At 48.7% G+C, this 18,303-nt stretch overlaps 2 long non-coding RNA genes across 2 annotated transcripts; one reads left to right on the top strand and one right to left on the bottom strand.

Moving 5' to 3' along the window:
- Positions 1–1,146: 1,146 nt before the first annotated feature.
- LOC146063641 (uncharacterized) lies at positions 1,147–2,116 on the top strand. Its single transcript, XR_014471630.1, has 3 exons — positions 1,147–1,200; positions 1,489–1,593; positions 1,712–2,116. It is a non-coding gene; the product is annotated as an uncharacterized LOC146063641 (long non-coding RNA).
- A 13,932-nt stretch (positions 2,117–16,048) lies between these two features.
- On the bottom strand, positions 16,049–17,862 carry LOC146062541 (uncharacterized). Its single transcript, XR_014471378.1, has 3 exons — positions 17,818–17,862; positions 16,629–16,709; positions 16,049–16,252 (listed from the first exon to the last, which is right to left on the bottom strand). It is a non-coding gene; the product is annotated as an uncharacterized LOC146062541 (long non-coding RNA).
- Positions 17,863–18,303: the final 441 nt, after the last annotated feature.

Below are 18,303 nucleotides of genomic sequence, written 5' to 3'. Positions count from 1 at the left end.
ATTGTTAAAACTGTGGCATGGCATGCTGGGTGGGATGTGTACAGTACTTCCACAACAATTGGAGGGCCATGACTTTGACACAACCGTTCTATGGAGTTCTAAAAGTAGAAGGGAATTTACTTTACAGTACAGTACGTTTACAATGTTTTTATTTTTTTTTATTTTTAATGCAGCATCACTAGGCCACACCCGGGAAGAAGAGGCGGTTCCCCTCGACACCGAGGAGGAAGAGGAGGAGGAGGTGGAGCAGCAGGAGGACCAGGAGCCAGGCAGTGAGTACAGTGGTCCGGTGGAGGGGGTGCTTTGTGGGATGCGGAGGTGGGGGTTGGCTGTTGAAGTGGTTGGAAGTGCAGGTGGTTCTGGAGGAACTGAAGATGCCGTTCAGCGAAGGCATTCACTTTGGGGTGCACTGCATTGAGTGTCACGCAGCCTTTGGGCCTTTGCTGGTTGTACAGTACATATGTACACATCCCAGCATGCCACTTTTTGTATACAGTACAGTATGATGGATTGTTAAAACTGTGGCATGGCATGCTGGGTGGGATGTGTACAGTACTTCCACAACAATTGGAGGGCCATGACTTTGACACAACCGTTCTATGGAGTTCTAAAAGTAGAAGGGAATTTACTGTACAGTACAGTACGTTTACAATGTTTTTTTTTTATTTTTAATGCAGCATCACTAGGCCACACCCGGGAAGAAGAGGCGGTTCTCCTCGACACCGAGGAGGAAGAGGAGGAGGAGGTGGAGCAGCAGGAGGACCAGGAGCCAGGCAGTGAGTACAGTGGTCCGGTGGAGGGGGTGCTTTGTGGAATGCGGAGGTGGGGGTTGGCTGTTGAAGTGGTTGGAAGTGCAGGTGGTTCTGGAGGAACTGACAATGCCTTTGGTGTAGGACTTCACTTTGGGGGGGCTCTGCGCTGGGTGTCACGCAGACTTTGGGCCTTGCCTGTTTGTACAGTACACTACTGTAGGTGGGTGGTGCCCGCTTGGAGATGGTGTGCAGACATTTCAATCTACACCATTAGGACCTTCTTCTATGGAGTTGTACTGTACAGTACATGTTCAGTACAGTACCTGTAAGTAGGCAAATGATGTTTTTTTTTCTGTACTACTTACTGTATTTTCCTTTCTCCACTCAGACATCATTGAGGTGGAGGCCATGGAGCTGGAGGAAGATGAGGAGGAGGACGATGAAAGTGGTAAGAATTACTGTAGTACTGCACTGTAACCAGAGGTGTAAAAGTGATGGGCAACTGGTTTCCAATGGTAGAGGGAACTGAGTTCCGCCTCTGACACAGTCCTGAACAGTAATTCCAATAGAAAAGCCTGTCCCACCCACCAGCTTCTTCTTTTGGCATGGCATGCTTTATTTGATGGCATACTGTACAGTACAGTACGACCACCACCGTTGAAGTGAAGAAGGGCCACTAAGTGGAACAGGTTCTGTACATGCTGTATTGTAATGCTCACTTTTTCTCCCACTACAGTGCCAATCGTCCATGGGGGCCCAAGACACCAACTGTGGATAAGCCAGCACAGGCCAGGATCAGACTCGCAGGGGCCTGGCCCGGGTACCGGCCCCAATTATAGAGGTACAGTTACAGTACAGTATGTCAGTGGTTGGGATTGCTTTTGTAGAATAATAATACAGTACAGTACTTACCGTATAGTACACTATAGTAACGTTAACATTTTACTTCCCCACCACAGAACAACAACAGAGGGCTCAGCGGCTCAGGGCACTTGAGGCGGCGCGGGTGCTGATGCACCAGTTCATTGATTTCATTTTCCAATTTTTAGTTCGTTTAATTTAATTGTTATTCTGGCGTTGTTTCTTTTTTTTTCATACTGTATTTATAAATATTTTATTGTTACTCCAATGTATCCTTGTCTTTTTTCCAGCGTGAGACGATACTGTACAGTAACTTATTGTATGCTACTGCAAATACTGAATACTGTAGTAAACACTTTTATTGACAGCAGATGGATGATATGGCATACAGTACAATCAGTGGGGAAAAGGTAGCAAGGTACAGTACAGTACAGAATAGAAAAAAAAAAAAAAATCACACACAGATTATTTTTTTTTTTTAATTTGTTTGGGGTGGGGGTTCAGCAAGACACACAAATACAGTAAAACAGACTGTCTACAGTACAGTACATCGCACCGAATCAACATTTTTCTACTTGTTATCCACATGTACAGTAAAATACTTTTATTGACAACAGATGGATAATATGGCATACAGTACAATCAGAGGGGACAAGGTACAGTTCAGTAGCAAGGTGCATTACAGGACAGAATAATAAACAAAAGGTACTGTACAGCAGTGGTGCAGGTAGAATTTTTTTCTTGGTGGTACAGTACTCATGGGCTCTACCAAATACTGTATGGGTGTGGCCATGTGTCATGAGTGTTGGTGGTCACACAAAGCTAGAAGAGTGACTAAGGGCCTTATTCGAATTTACTCTTTCTGACAAAATTCTTCTTAGATGGACAAAACCATGTGCACTGCAGGTGGGGTAGATTTTACTATTGCAGAGAGAATTAGATTTGGGTGGGGTTTTTACTGTACTGTACTTCAAAGTACAGTACAGTAAGCTCTATATTGCAGTGTAACAATAAAGCAGTCAGTATTTTTCCTGCACAGAAACAAAATACTGTAACTCACCCAAATCTAATTCTCTCTGCTCATTATACTGCACATCTGCCCCACCTGCAGTTTTGTCCATCTAAGAAGAATTGTGACAGAAAGAGTGAATGCGAATAAGGCCCTAAATGACAATAGTGGCGTGGCATCAGGAGACAGGGAATGAGAAGCAGGAAATGACTGGGGGTCGGTTGGCTCTTGCTTGGCGGAGAGCTGGGCAGATTGTGCTTACAATTGTGGAGCCTGCTCTTCATGCTATCGCCACTGCAGATGCCTGTCAGTGTGACAGGCTAAATCAGCAGTAGCGGTAGCTACGCCAATCATAACGCTGAGTGGGCGGGCTGCGGATGCATTATATTTAGACTTAAATTAAAAATAGAATTGACAGTGGGTCAGGGAGTAAGTGGTACTGCGTACCTGCAACATACTGTATTTCTTACAGGTACAGTACTCTGTACCACACCGTACCCCCTTGCTTGCAACACTGCTGTACAGTACTGTAACATCACACACACAACTTTTATTTTTATTATACAGTATTTTGGGGTGGGGGTTCATAGAGAAACACACAGAAAACAGACTGATTAAGTACTTCTATACTATTTTAATACAGTACTACATACCACTGGGTTGTCCATTTATTTTGACTATAACAGGCAATACTTTATATAGATGATTTATGCAATTATTACAAATGTCCGGTGTCAGCACTTCTTGCCAAAATTTACGGATCCCATCCAACAGCTGCTGTTTTGTTGTCGGCTTCGCAGTGTTCCTGATGTAATACTTCATTTGAGCCCATACCAATTCAATTGGATTCATGTCCGGGGATCTAAAGTAAACAGTATGATACAATAAAGGTATTTCAATAATGTTTCTTTTAGAACAGAAAAGCATACAATCTTGATAAAACCATAAAAGTACAGTACAATATTAAAGCAATACTCACTCTGGTGGTGTGCGTTCCCAATTGATGCCTTTCTCTTCCATGAATTTTGCAGAGGCAGAGTGTTTAGGATCATTGTCCTGGAATAGTCTATGATGCGATGGGAAACGTTTCCGCACATATGGCACCATACATCCCTCTACTATTCTTTCTTGAAAGAATTGTTTATCCATGATCCCTAGAGAAAAAAGCAGTATTGTTTATTAATAACCACTGCATTCAATTTTAATTATTGTAGTGTACAGTATAGTACATTATTTCTTACAAACACAGACAACGCATGGTACTGTATACTGTACACAGTAGTACTGTACTATACTGTACCTTCGAACATTAACAATGGGCCAGCTCCCAATCGTGATATGGCTCCCCATACGTGGACTTTCAGTGGATGCTTTGGCCGTGGCTTCAATGAGATATGGTCCTTCTTACGGAATGACATTCGCGAGAACCTCTCGAGTGCAATTGAGGATTCATCGGTGAAAAGGACATCCTGAAAAGTTTCACCGCTCTCAATCCAACGACGTGCCTGTTCCACTCTCTTCTCTTTGTTGACATCTCTAACCATGGGAGTTATCCTGTCAACAGCACAAAAATATACAGGTAATTTAATACAGTACTGTATTATAGACATCATTAAACAACCGTGCAGTACTGTATGCAAATAATGTAGGTATTAACCACTTGAGTGGTACTGTACTGAATGCCTGGAGATTTTCCGGATTCAGCTGTGCTGGTGCAGTGGGCTGTCCCGGAAAATCTCAAGGCATGCCACTATACAGTAGGTGTACGCCAGTGGTGTCCTTGTGTGCACCACTGGTGCAGCACCTCCAGTCAATTCCCCCACCCCTCCCCCACTGCCGGGTATGGTTGGTGCGGCTTGTGGGGGCTGGCGAGTGCTCAGGCCGAGTCCTCCAGAGCTGCCACGAAAATCCCTCATCATGACGCCATTGTCACTATGAGGAACAGTAGCATCAAGCTCTGCCGCCGCTGCCCTGGTACTGTAGGTTTGTACTGTCCCAGCAAAACCCACCACTCAAGGGGTTAATGTGAAATGGCGCGCATTACTGCTCTATACAAAACTCTTACTGTACTGTACCTTGTAGCACAATATTTCCATCCCATTTTCCGACGCATTTTTCGAATGCTGGTGAGTGATATGTCAAAATCATACTCTGTTTTGAAGATGTTTTTAATTTGTCGAGCAGAGATTTCATCATTCTCACGAGTTATTTTCTCCACAATTTTTTCAGCTCTCCTACAGTGCACACAGTAAATAAGAGTTAATGTACAGTACAGTACAGTACAAGGCAATGACTGAAACGTTTCATGTTCTATATTACTGTAGTACAGCAAAGGTTAATACTACTGGACATACTGTACAGTACAGTAGTTTATACAGTACCAGTTTAACAAACAATACAGTACAGTACATTACAGGTAATTTACTACACAACACTGATCTTACCAAGAGCACTTTGGAGCAAATATTTCCTTTCTGGCCGTTGTTCTCTCGAAAGCATGATAGCGCACTGTTTGTAAAGTGACTACAATCCCACTTTCCCTCAGCCAAGCCTGGATCTCTTTGGTAGTTTTATTTTCTTTTTTCATGTTTGCAATTATTTTGCTCATCGCCTTGTTGATCTTAACTGGCATTTTGGACAGCTGTACTAGAGACTTCCCTGTATGAAGAGAAGACAGTACATTTAGAAATACAGTACATGGACTTTTTCGCAATACAAATTACTATAGTACATTAAACATTTTTTTTAAAAAATGTTACAGTACCTTTACCCCCCCCCCTCCCCCCCCCCCCAAAAAAAACAACGTTGGTGGTAATAATTGACAATGATGTACTGTACAGCACTCAGTTGCTAATGCGTCAACTTCTCGTTAGCTCGAGCGTCTCATTAGCTCAAGCGTCCCAGGCTCCGGGGAGGAGGGGTCGGTGTGCTATACGGGCAAGCGTCGGTCGCTCGATATACCGCCAAACGCCTAGGGGCCTCGTGGAAGGGGGGGGAGGGAACACTGGGAGAGGTTTGGGAAAGGTTGGAAGCACAGAGAAAGGACGGGGAAACCAGGGCCGTGCGACGGGGAGCGGGCATACAGTAGCCCCGGGGAGGAGGGGCAGCGTCGCTCGAGAGCGCTCGAGGCAGTTTCGCTCGGAGGCAGGGTTACACAAAATGGCCGCCAAATGTCTACGGGCCTCGTGGAAGCGGGGGGGAGGGAACACTGGGAGAGGTTGGAAGCATGGCTGCACGGAGAAAAGACGGGGAAAGCAGGGCCGAGCGACGGGGAGCGGATACCGTCGTTGCTGCTCGAGCGTCTCATTAGCTCGAGCGTCTCATTAGCTCGAGCGTCCCAGGCTCCGGGGAGGAGGGGTCGGTGTGCTATACGGGCAAGCGTCGGTCGCTCGATATACCGCCAAACGCCTAGGGGCCTCGTGGAAGGGGGGGGGGAGGGAACACTGGGAGAGGTTTGGGAAAGGTTGGAAGCACAGAGAAAGGACGGGGAAACCAGGGCCGTGCGACGGGGAGCGGGCATACAGTAGCCCCGGGGAGGAGGGGCAGCGTCGCTCGAGAGCGCTCGAGGCAGTTTCGCTCGGAGGCAGGGTTACACAAAATGGCCGCCAAACGCCTAGGGGCCTCGTGGAAGCGGGGGGGAGGGAACACTGGGAGAGGTTTGGGAAAGGTTGGAAGCACAGAGAAAGGACGGGGAAACCAGGGCCGTGCGACGGGGAGCGGGCATACAGTAGCCCCGGGGAGGAGGGGCAGCGTCGCTCGCGAGCGCTCGAGGCAGTTTCGCTCGGAGGCAGGGTTACACAAAATGGCCGCCAAATGTCTACGGACCCCGTGGAAGCGGGGGGGGAGGGAACACTGGGAGAGGTTGGAAGCATGGCTGCACGGAGAAAAGACGGGGAAAGCAGGGCCGAGCGACGGGGAGCGGATACCGTCGTTGCTGCTCAAGCGTCTCATTAGCTCGAGCGTCTCATTAGCTCGAGCGTCCCAGGCTCCGGGGAGGAGGGGTCGGTGTGCTATACGGGCAAGCGTCGGTCGCTCGATATACCGCCAAACGCCTAGGGGCCTCGTGGAAGGGGGGGGGGGGGAGGGAACACTGGGAGAGGTTTGGGAAAGGTTGGAAGCACAGAGAAAGGACGGGGAAACCAGGGCCGTGCGACGGGGAGCGGGCATACAGTAGCCCCGGGGAGGAGGGGCAGCGTCGCTCGAGAGCGCTCGAGGCAGTTTCGCTCGGAGGCAGGGTTACACAAAATGGCCGCCAAATGTCTACGGACCTCGTGGAAGCGGGGGGGGAGGGAACACTGGGAGAGGTTGGAAGCATGGCTGCACGGAGAAAAGACGGGGAAAGCAGGGCCGAGCGACGGGGAGCGGATACCGTCGTTGCTGCTCGAGCGTCTCATTAGCTCGAGCGTCTCATTAGCTCGAGCGTCCCAGGCTCCGGGGAGGAGGGGTCGGTGTGCTATACGGGCAAGCGTCGGTCGCTCGATATACCGCCAAACGCCTAGGGGCCTCGTGGAAGGGGGGGGGGGAGGGAACACTGGGAGAGGTTTGGGAAAGGTTGGAAGCACAGAGAAAGGACGGGGAAACCAGGTCCGTGCGACGGGGAGCGGGCATACAGTAGCCCCGGGGAGGAGGGGCAGCGTCGCTCGCGAGCGCTCGAGGCAGTTTCGCTCGGAGGCAGGGTTACACAAAATGGCCGCCAAATGTCTACGGACCTCGTGGAAGCGGGGGGGGAGGGAACACTGGGAGAGGTTGGAAGCATGGCTGCACGGAGAAAAGACGGGGAAAGCAGGGCCGAGCGACGGGGAGCGGATACCGTCGTTGCTGCTTGAGCGTCTCATTAGCTCGAGCGTCTCATTAGCTCGAGCGTCCCAGGCTCCGGGGAGGAGGGGTCGGTGTGCTATACGGGCAAGCGTCGGTCGCTCGATATACCGCCAAACGCCTAGGGGCCTCGTGGAAGGGGGGGGGGAGGGAACACTGGGAGAGGTTTGGGAAAGGTTGGAAGCACAGAGAAAGGACGGGGAAACCAGGGCCGTGCGACGGGGAGCGGGCATACAGTAGCCCCGGGGAGGAGGGGCAGCGTCGCTCGAGAGCGCTCGAGGCAGTTTCGCTCGGAGGCAGGGTTACACAAAATGGCCGCCAAACGCCTAGGGGCCTCGTGGAAGCGGGGGGGAGGGAACACTGGGAGAGGTTTGGGAAAGGTTGGAAGCACAGAGAAAGGACGGGGAAACCAGGGCCGTGCGACGGGGAGCGGGCATACAGTAGCCCCGGGGAGGAGGGGCAGCGTCGCTCGAGAGCGCTCGAGGCAGTTTCGCTCGGAGGCAGGGTTACACAAAATGGCCGCCAAATGTCTACGGGCCTCGTGGAAGCGGGGGGGAGGGAACACTGGGAGAGGTTGGAAGCATGGCTGCACGGAGAAAAGACGGGGAAAGCAGGGCCGAGCGACGGGGAGCGGATACCGTCGTTGCTGCTCGAGCGTCTCATTAGCTCGAGCGTCTCATTAGCTCGAGCGTCCCAGGCTCCGGGGAGGAGGGGTCGGTGTGCTATACGGGCAAGCGTCGGTCGCTCGATATACCGCCAAACGCCTAGGGGCCTCGTGGAAGGGGGGGGGGGAGGGAACACTGGGTGCAATGAGCGTTTACATACAGAATACAGTTTAAAAATAAGGTATATTTATATCGAAATACTGATAGAAAAAGATTTACCGTTCAGGAACTTTTGCTAGTAGCACTTGAAACCAGCCGAGTTCCGTGAGGCCAGCAAAGATTTCAAATGCAAGCAGAAGTACAGGAACGGTATTCGGAAGTACAGGAACGGTATCAGGAAACTTCAAGAAGTCTTGAGAGGAGAGGAGCCGAACAGCAAGTCTGCTTACGAGGAAACAGGTTTGCCGAGTGGTAGCTGGAGTGCCTGGGGACGCCCTTTTTATGTGAAACAAACAAAAGGTTTTTTCCACGCCCAAAGCAGGTCCTGTGATTGGATTATGGAAATTGTTCACGCCCCAAACATATCTGCAGAGACCAATCTCAGGGTCTGGATCTTGGGCGGGAAAAACCTTTTGTTTGTTTCACATAAAAAGGGCGTCCCCAGGCACTCCAGCTACCACTCGGCAAACCTGTTTCTTCGTAAGCTGACTTGCTGTTCGGCTCCTCTCCTCTCAAGACTTCTTGAAGTTTCCTGATACCGTTCCTGTACTTCCGAATACCGTTCCTGTACTTCTGCTTGCATTTGAAATCTTTGCTGGCCTCACGGAACTCGGCTGGTTTCAAGTGCTACTAGCAAAAGTTCCTGAACGGTAAATCTTTTTCTATCAGTATTTCGATATAAATATACCTTATTTTTAAACTGTATTCTGTATGTAAACGCTCATTGCACCTAGTGTTCCCTCCCCCCCCCCCCTTCCACGAGGCCCCTAGGCGTTTGGCGGTATATCGAGCGACCGACGCTTGCCCGTATAGCACACCGACCCCTCCTCCCAGGAGCCTGGGACGCTCGAGCTAATGAGACGCTCGAGCTAATGAGACGCTCGAGCAGCAACGACGGTATCCGCTCCCCGTCGCTCGGCCCTGCTTTCCCCGTCTTTTCTCCGTGCAGCCATGCTTCCAACCTCTCCCAGTGTTCCCTCCCCCCCGCTTCCACGAGGCCCGTAGACATGTGGCGGCCATTTTGTGTAACCCTGCCTCCGAGCGAAACTGCCTCGAGCGCTCTCGAGCGACGCTGCCCCTCCTCCCCGGGGCTACTGTATGCCCGCTCCCCGTCGCACGGCCCTGGTTTCCCCGTCCTTTCTCTGTGCTTCCAACCTTTCCCAAACCTCTCCCAGTGTTCCCTCCCCCCCGCTTCCACGAGGCCCCTAGGCGTTTGGCGGCCATTTTGTGTAACCCTGCCTCCGAGCGAAACTGCCTCGAGCGCTCGCGAGCGACGCTGCCCCTCCTCCCCGGGGCTACTGTATGCCCGCTCCCCGTCGCACGGACCTGGTTTCCCCGTCCTTTCTCTGTGCTTCCAACCTTTCCCAAACCTCTCCCAGTGTTCCCTCCCCCCCGCTTCCACGAGGCCCCTAGGCGTTTGGCGGCCATTTTGTGTAACCCTGCCTCCGAGCGAAACTGCCTCGAGCGCTCGCGAGCGACGCTGCCCCTCCTCCCCGGGGCTACTGTATGCCCGCTCCCCGTCGCACGGACCTGGTTTCCCCGTCCTTTCTCTGTGCTTCCAACCTTTCCCAAACCTCTCCCAGTGTTCCCTCCCCCCCCCCCTTCCACGAGGCCCCTAGGCGTTTGGCGGTATATCGAGCGACCGACGCTTGCCCGTATAGCACACCGACCCCTCCTCCCCGGAGCCTGGGACGCTCGAGCTAATGAGACGCTCGAGCTAATGAGACGCTCGAGCAGCAACGACGGTATCCGCTCCCCGTCGCTCGGCCCTGCTTTCCCCGTCTTTTCTCCGTGCAGCCATGCTTCCAACCTCTCCCAGTGTTCCCTCCCCCCCCGCTTCCACGAGGTCCGTAGACATTTGGCGGCCATTTTGTGTAACCCTGCCTCCGAGCGAAACTGCCTCGAGCGCTCGCGAGCGACGCTGCCCCTCCTCCCCGGGGCTACTGTATGCCCGCTCCCCGTCGCACGGCCCTGGTTTCCCCGTCCTTTCTCTGTGCTTCCAACCTTTCCCAAACCTCTCCCAGTGTTCCCTCCCCCCCGCTTCCACGAGGCCCCTAGGCGTTTGGCGGTATATCGAGCGACCGACGCTTGCCTGTATAGCACACCGACCCCTCCTCCCCGGAGCCTGGGACGCTCGAGCTAATGGGACGCTAGAGCTAATGGGACGCTCGAGCTAATGAGACGCTCGAGCAGCAACGACGGTATCCGCTCCCCGTCGCTCGGCCCTGCTTTCCCCGTCTTTTCTCCGTGCAGCCATGCTTCCAACCTCTCCCAGTGTTCCCTTCCCCCCCGCTTCCACGAGGTCCGTAGACATTTGGCGGCCATTTTGTGTAACCCTGCCTCCGAGCGAAACTGCCTCGAGCGCTCGCGAGCGACGCTGCCCCTCCTCCCCGGGGCTACTGTATGCCCGCTCCCCGTCGCACGGCCCTGGTTTCCCCGTTCTTTATCTGTGCTTCCAACCTTTCCCAAACCTCTCCCAGTGTTCCCTCCCCCCCGCTTCCACGAGGCCCCTAGGCGTTTGGCGGCATATCGAGCGACCGACGCTTGCCCGTATAGCACACCGACCCCTCCTCCCCGGAGCCTGGGACGCTCGAGCTAATGGGACGCTCGAGCTAATGAGACGCTCGAGCAGCAACGACGGTATCCGCTCCCCGTTGCTCGGTCCTGCTTTCCCCGTCTTTTCTACGTGCAGCCGTGCTTCCAACTTTTCCCAAACCTCTCCCAGTGTTCCCTCCCCCCCGCTTCCACGAGGCCCCTAGACATTTGGCGGCCATTTTGTGTAACTCTATTAACATATTACTTAAACAGTAAAGATGGCCCCCCTGCAGCTCTGGGCCCCATAGCAGCTGCACCCCTTGCACCTACTGTATGGTACAGTAGTTACGGCCATGACAGTACAGTACATACAGTACTGTACAGTCATGTACTGTACTGTAATCTACTGGACATTATTGTGCTACTGTAAAACTGCTTTACTGGATAGTGGAACACAATTTCATGTGTAATTATTTTATTGTAGACAAACAACAATGAATGTATCAAGTGCAACATTCTATGGAAAACGCAGTGCACGTTCCAACAAGAGACAATTGGCCTTGGCTGCAATGGTTCCACAGTGTGCACCCAAAAAGGCAAAGAAGACTACTGCCAAAAAAGAGAACATTCCAGTCACAGTAAAGCCAAGGAAAAATGCCAAGGCAAAGAATGGTGTTTTAGAGCAGATTGTAGGTAACGATAACAATGTCCCTTTCTCTATTACAGATATTGAAGCTGGTCCTTCATACAAGGAGACTGTGTTGGCTAAAGATGTACCTGTACCAGTGGTCAGCATTGATCAAACACTGGTACAGGCAGTAAGTATTGATCCAAATGAGGAGTTTGTTGTTTTGGATTTTGTTTCGACCCCAGGTCTAGAAGGACATTCTTCACCAAGAAGAAAGCTGGATTTTGGAAATCTTTCAGGAACAAAAGAATTGATGGACAACCTGCAAGACGACCATGGTGCACAGGAGCTTCAAGAAAAGGTACATCGGCTGGAGATCGAAAATGCTGTATTAAAAGATACATTGAAGAACACCGTTGAATCAATGAAGGAGGTCCTCATTGAATCAGTGAAAGAAGACCTCATCAAATCGGTAAGTAATACCATCATGACATCAGTCAATACCCTCATCGAATCAGCGACTCACACCATCACAACATCAGTGAATGACCGGATCATCTGCGCAATGGAAGACATCATCGTTAACACAGTGAAAAAAGCAACACCACAAACCCATGAAGTAGCTGTGCAGATGTGTCGAATTGAAGATGGACCTGGCAGAATAGATGCACTCTGCGAATTGGATGAACCGGGTGAAGTGAATTCATTTGGCGAACTGGGTGCACTCGGTGGATTGGATGGCCCGGGCGAAGTGTCTACATTCAGCGAACTGGGTGCACTCTGTGAAGTGGATTTTGGCGGCGAAGTGAATGCACCCAGTGAAGTGGACACCACAATAGTCGTGAATAGACACGTAGAACTGCCTTCTACAGCACACCAAGTGCTGGACTTTGGTGAAGTGACTCTGCAGCTTCCTCGAGCACCCACTCAGTGCAGCACCCCTGCAGAGCCAGACAACGAGACAGACTGTGGACCTGTTCTGCCCAATATTCCACTGTGCGACATCACAGATGCAACGGACGACCTGCTTTATGGAAAGGCACATGAACAACTGAACAGATATGCACAATTTATTTTTCAAGAACATGTGCCACATGACCTTTATTTGTCATGGGCAAACCATGTGAATTACAATGGGAAGAATGGGAAATCTGCACTGCCAAAAAATGTAAGAAAAGACATCATGAGAAGATGTGGCAAACGGATTGTACTTCAGAAGCACCATAGAACTTCCATCATCAATACCATCAACGGACTACTACGAATGAAGAGGAGAACAGCATGGAGACGCCTCGATCATGTAAGGCAACCGTTACCACCGTTGCCAACAGTTTGCCCTCCCTTGTGCACAACTCGGTGATGAAGCAGTGGTGTTACTGTACTGTACTTTTAACCGAATACTGAATTTTCCGTGAGTTTGTCTCAGTTCCTTCAAAAGTAAACCTACAGTAAAACAAAACATACTGTACAGTACAAATATACATTACTACTGTATACAGGAATAACAACAAAACATGATATCATTAAAAAAAAAAAAAAAAAAAAAAAAAATAATAATAATAATAATAATAATAATAAAAAAGTTGCAAAGTTCCTTCACCGGTCAGTTTTCCGAGTGTGTGTGCTGCTGTTCCTACACCCCACCCCAAAGACAGTACTGTAAATCTAAAAAAAAAAATTACCCAAAACAAAAATTAATAATAATAATAAAAAAATAAAAAAAAATACCTGTACAAAATTCCAAAAAGCAAAAAAAAAGTTGTGTGTTTTGCTAACATGGTTTTTCTTGTTCTGTGTCGTGGTTACCTTTTTCCCCACTGCATCCAATATTTTCCTTCAGCAGGCTTACTGTACAGTACCTCTGTGTGTGTCAGTGTTCCAAAGTAATGGTAACCCCCTCCATCCCTCCAAAAAAAGGAAAAAAAAACCCCAAAAAAATACAAAATTCCAAAAAGCAAAAAAAATAGTTGTGTGTTTTGTTATCATGGTTTTCATCGTTCTGTGTCGTGGTTACCTTTTTCCCCACTGCGTCTGATATTTTCCTTCAGCAGGCTTACTGTACAGTACCTCTGTGTGTGTCAGTGTTCCAAAGTAATGGTAACCCCCTCCATCCCTCCAAAAAAAGGAAAAAAAAACCCCAAAAAAATACAAAATTCCAAAAAGCAAAAAAAATAGTTGTGTGTTTTGTTATCATGGTTTTCATCGTTCTGTGTCGTGGTTACCTTTTTCCCCACTGCGTCTGATATTTTCCTTCAGCAGGCTTACTGTATAGTACCTCGGTGTGTGTCAGTGTTCCAAAGTAATGGTAACCCCCTCCATCCCTCCAAAAAAGGGAAAAAAAACCAAAAAAATACAAAATTCCAAAAAGCAAAAAAAAAGTTGTGTGTTTTGTTAACATGGTTTTTCTTGTTCTGTGTCGTGGTTACCTTTTTCCCCACTGCATCCAATATTTTCCTTCAGCAGGCTTACCTCGGTGTGTGTCAGTGTTCCAAAGTAATGGTAACCCCCTCCATCCCTCCAAAAAAGGAAAAAAAAAACCCAAAAAATACAAAATTCCAAAAAGCAAAAAAAAAGTTGTGTGTTTTGTTAACATGGTTTTTCTTGTTCTGTGTCGTGGTTACCTTTTTCCCCACTGCATCCAATATTTTCCTTCAGCAGGCTTACTGTACAGTACCTGTGTGTGTCAGTGTTCCAAAGTAATGGTAACCCCCTCCATCCCTCCAAAAAAAGGAAAAAAAAAAACAAAAAAAATACAAAATTCCAAAAAGCAAAAAAAAAGTTGTGTGTTCTGTTATCATGGTTTTCATCGTTCTGTGTCGTGGTTACCTTTTTCCCCACTGCGTCCGATATTTTCCTTCAGCAGGCTTACTGTATAGTACCTCGGTGTGTGTCAGTGTTCCAAAGTAATGGTAACCCCCTCCATCCCTCCAAAAAAGGGAAAAAAAAACAAAAAAATACAAAATTCCAAAAAGCAAAAAAAAAGTTGTGTGTTTTGTTAACATGGTTTTTCTTGTTCTGTGTCGTGGTTACCTTTTTCCCCACTGCATCCAATATTTTCCTTCAGCAGGCTTACCTCGGTGTGTGTCAGTGTTCCAAAGTAATGGTAACCCCCTCCATCCCTCCAAAAAAGGGAAAAAAAACCCAAAAAATACAAAATTCCAAAAAGCAAAAAAAAAAGTTGTGTGTTTTGTTAACATGGTTTTTCTTGTTCTGTGTCGTGGTTACCTTTTTCCCCACTGCATCCAATATTTTCCTTCAGCAGGCTTACTGTTCAGTACCTCTGTGTGTGTCAGTGTTCCAAAGTAATGGTAACCCCCTCCATCCCTCCAACCCAAAAAAATAAAAAATTCCAAAAAAAAAAATTTGTGTCTTCCTCACCTTGTAACCTTTTCCCCACTGATTGGACTACTGTACTGTACAGTATATCCCTTGTCGCACATGTGCTGTCAATAAAGAGACAATACTACAGTAGTGAACATACAGTAAACCCTTTTATGTACAGCATACTGTAAATTAAAAATAAAAAATTACAGCCGTTGGAAGGTCACCGTAAAAGCATGGTCCACGAGCTGGTGCATGATGGCTTCTATGTTGGCCATGGTGCGATGGAAGTTTTCTGTTGGGGAATAAAAAGGATACTGTAGTATTACTGTACGATACAGTAAGCAAAAAACTACTGTACTTTAAGAAACATACAGTACAGTACTGTACTGTAACTACAGTACAGTATAGAAACATACTGTAGGGGAAAAAGGGACCTTTTCATTTCCCTACTATCCAATTACAGTACACATGGAGTTGGATATACTGTACTGTAAACCCGAAGCGTGGCGAGCACACGCGGATTCGTTAAAAAGTACAGTATTCCACGCTCTATCGTGGGGCGCCACGCTTCGGGCTTGGCCAGGTTTACAGTACAGTACATATATCCAACTCCGTGCGTAGTTCGATAGTAGGGAAATGAACAGGTCCCTTTTTTCCGATAAAATTCTACGTACTGTATGTTAAAATGGACTCACTCCATTTTAACATTGCATCCTATGTAAAAATAGGGACGATCGCGTTGGTTGCATCACATGCGATTTTTTCGGATGTGATGTGATCGACGAGATTATCGTGTCTGCCTAAATTTAAGGTCACTAAAATCTAGAGGTCACAAAAATCAGCATTCCAGTTACTACTGTACCTACAGTACAGTGCAATATGATTTACCTCTGGATACTGGGTCCTCGGGGAGAGGATGGCTGTTTGCCACAGATCTGCAGACAAACCGAATCATCCTATGGAAAAGTGGCCAGAGAAGCCGCAGCCTCTCACGGTTGTCTGTGAAAATGCAAAGTACAGTACAGTGAAAAACTGTAGGTTTGTTTGCAGAGGTCACGCTGCGCAGAGCCAAGGACGCCGCCCCCGCCCCCCGCAGGACGCCGGACATCCCTCCCGACGCCCACCGCTCACCGCCACAGCCCGCCCGCCCCCCCCGACAGGCTCCCCGGCCGCACCGCAATGTACAGTACAGTAAGTACAGTAGATATGCGGGGCGGCCGGGGAGTTTTTTTTTTTTTTTAATGGGGAGCGAATCATGGGATTGAAAAAATGCCCCGGGATTGGCCACCCTAGTCGCCATGCTGGGAGGAGAGGGGAAGTCGTATGGACAGTATAATCCATGTACAGTAGCCCCTTTTTCAGTGACTCCATGCTGTCTCTGTCCCAGATGAAATCAGAGTAATGTACAGTACTGTACAGTACTTACCAGCTGCCACTGGCCTGGGGTGGGATGGTTCGGTTGGTCTGCGGGGGCGGGGGCGGAGGGTCATGTGTATGGGTGGGACTGCAGAAAAGAACAGAAAAAGAGGTTAGTTTGCAACATATTGTAATTTACTGTACAGTGTTATGGTCACCAAAATCTATTTTGGCTGAGGCATCCAGATGTGCCACATGGTTGGACCCCAGATACAGTACAGTAGGTACCGTATAAGGTACACACAATGACATGGACCCTTTTTCCCATACAATTCTACTGTATGTTGAATCGTATGGAAAATCGCATCGCATACAATTTGGGCGCATGTGATGCGATAATCACATTGAATCGGATTGTACTGTATGCCTTAAATTAAGGCATACAGTACAATCGTACAATAATATCGGGCGTGCAGATACAGCATTACACCAGTACTGTACAGTACCTACAATACTGTACTTACCGACCGCGCTTGGACTAGGCTCCGGCAGGGTGGCGGCGAGGGTGGCCCTCTCCTCGAGGTGGGGGGGGAAGCTTTCAGATGCTGCAAATGTACAAAAAAGACGAAATAAAGACACTGTACAGTATAATCTCAAGCAGGGGTGTTTTTCAACAGGCTCCAGCAGGAACTGATGCCCTTATTCTGCCTCCTACAGTAGATGGACAAACCCATGTGCACTGCAGGGGAGGCAGTGCAAAATGACACACCCAAATCTAACTGCACAAGTACTGTATAGTAACACTGCCTCACCAGGGGCCAGATTCTATAAGCTTTAAAAGTGATAAGTTTCACAGTGATAAACAGCCAGCCAATCAGCTCCTACCTGCCATGTCACAGACTGTGTTTGAAAAATAACAGGCAGGAGCTGATTGGCTGGCTGTTTATCACTGTGAAACTTATCTCTTTTGAAGCTTATAGAATCTGGCCCCTGATGAGCACATGGGTTTGTCCATCTACAGTAAGAAGGATTTTGCCAGAGAGTGAAGCAGGTGTTACACAGTACACATGTCGGTCCCACAGATACTGTACTGTACTATACAGTATTTTCCGTTGCACAAGGTGGACCCACAGTTACAGTACTGTGCAGTACAGTATATGGCACACATGTGGGCACCACAAGTACTGTACTGTACTTTGCTGTACAGCAGGGGCGGACAAACCGGTCCTCAAGATCTACCAACGGTCCAGGTTTTCCATATCACCAAGCTGGAGCACAGCTGCAGTCATTACTACAGTACAGTAACTGTCACATTTTCAAACCTGCTGCATTCATTCCTACTATACAGATCCACGGGTTGCCTGAAAAACATGAACTGTTGGTACTGTAGATCTTGAGGAAAGGTTTGGCCACCCCTGCTGTACAGTATGTACAGTACTGTACAGTATTAGAGGGTTCACATGGTGGGCCCACAGATGTGATTAAGTACACATGTTGGGCCCACAATTACTGTAATATCCGGTACATGCGGTGTGCTGTTGTACAGTACAATACTGTACTTACCATCTGCACTGGGCAACTCCTGCTCCTCCTCCTCCTCACTGGTATCAATCACCAGGCGTCCTGTGTGTAAAAGATGGAGTACGTATCAAGTATCGTCATACAGTATACAGTTAAATAATAGTAGAAAATAGTGACCATAACAATGATTACCACTATCAGAGCTGTCTGGGCTCAGAGACTCCTCCTCCAGCTGGGTGGGGGCAGAGGTGGCCCTCTCCTCCTGGGTGGCGGCAGGGAGGCTTTCTGGAGCTGCAAATGTCAAAAAAAAAAAGTACAAAATAAAGAGGCTGTATCGTGCAAGCAGGGGTATTTTTGAACAGGCTCCAGCAGGAACTGATGCCCTTACTCTGCTTCACTCTCTGACAAAATCCTCCCCACAGTAGATGGACAAACCCATGTGCACAGCAGGCGAGGCAGTGCAAAATGACACACCCAAATCTACTGTACAGTACATACTGTAATTCTCTCTGCGCAAGTCCAGTAACACCTGCCTCACCTGCAGTGCACATGGGTTTGTCCATCCAAGAAGGATTTTGTCAGAGAGTGAAGAAGAACAAGGGCCTCAGTACATGCTGGAGCCTGTTCAAAAATACTTTTCCGGTACAGATGGTGAGAGCCCTGGTGTTATACTGTACA

Source organism: Crinia signifera, chromosome 3 (genome assembly GCF_055691185.1).
Source record: "Crinia signifera chromosome 3, ASM5569118v1, whole genome shotgun sequence".
Lineage (NCBI taxonomy): Eukaryota > Metazoa > Chordata > Amphibia > Anura > Myobatrachidae > Crinia > Crinia signifera.
Note: the sequence above shows the minus strand (reverse complement) of the source record. Positions and strands in the feature narration are given on the sequence as shown.